Genomic DNA, 1,264 nt, shown 5'->3' with positions numbered 1-1,264 from the left:
GGAGTGGAGATGCCTGGGGGCGGGGGTGTCCCACCCAGGTGAGTGGCTGGGGACCGGTTTGGGCGGAGGAACAGTGGGGGTGTGAAGGACACGTGTGGGGGTCGTTGCCTTTGGGACAGTGGGAAGTTGGGTGAGAGGAGGACCTGTGTTGTAGACATTTTAGGCTCTGCCTTGAGTGGAGGCAGCTGGTGTGTGTCCGGCTCCGTGGGGTCTGCTCCAGAGAGGGCAGCCCAGGACAAGGGGAAGGCTCACTGTGCGCTCTGCGGTGACACCTTTCTGGACCCCTCCGTTCACCGGGCTCTACTTGAACCCTATGGAACTGCTCGTATGAAAGTGGTTTTGATGTTAAAGAAAGGAAAGGAAAAGAAAAAAAAGAAAAGACACTGTCCACGTGTGGCTATTCACCTTCATTTCACGCTGCAGCAATTAGTTTCCAGATCTTTCTTGTCCCCCAGACCCATGACCTCTAGGAGGGCAAATGCTGTGTCACCTTCGTGTGCTGGCCCCTGGGGCGCCGCTTGGTGCCCTTATGTGGACAGTTGCTGCAGGTGGAACCTCAGCCGCTCCACGCTTGAATTTCCCAGACCCTGTACGGAATGGGCGCTTCGCCTGAAATACTCCGTAAGGAAGGGCATGGTGCCTGTAACGCCAGCCACATAAGGATGGCAAGTCCCGGTGAGGAGAGGCCGGCGCAGGATCCCGAGTGCCCGCACACCTGTTCCCTCGGTCCTCGGAGGTGGCAGCCACAGCTGTGCCACCACGGCTCCCGTCTGCAGGGCGCTGAGGTGTAAAATGCGCCCAGTGGCTTCGTGCCAACCATGGCGAGGTCGGAGGGCCCCAGCAAGTGGGCGGCACACTTCCCTCCCCGCCCCTGCGTCCCCAGGCCAGTGGGCTGGGGGGCGGCCGGTCCACCCTGGCCACCCGCGCACCCACTGGGGACCCCCGTAGACCCAGTGAGCTGGGGCGGCAGGGCGGCATGCGTCGGCGTGGAGAGCGTGGGCTCGGCTGCTGCGGCCTCTGCACCTGCCCAAGGGGCGCGGGAGGTAAAGCGGGGGAGCAGGTGCTGGCGCCGCCTTGGTCCTTGTCCCGCAGCTCCTCCTTCCTTCCCCGAGAAGGCGCAGAGACCCAGGGCTGCCAGGGACAGGGAGCGGGTTGTGCCTTTGCGTGCGGAGCACACTTGATACTGTGGGGGGCCCCCAGGTGACCGCGGGGGAGCACGCGCAGGGCTCCCAGGTGACCTCGGCCGTGCACGCGCAGGGCTCCA

Source organism: Mirounga leonina, unplaced genomic scaffold (genome assembly GCF_011800145.1).
Source record: "Mirounga leonina isolate KUSES-001 unplaced genomic scaffold, KU_Mleo_1.0 Mir_127, whole genome shotgun sequence".
In the NCBI taxonomy this organism is placed as follows: domain Eukaryota; kingdom Metazoa; phylum Chordata; class Mammalia; order Carnivora; family Phocidae; genus Mirounga; species Mirounga leonina.
The sequence above is the reverse complement of the archived record's forward strand: the minus strand, read 5'-3'. Positions refer to the sequence as shown.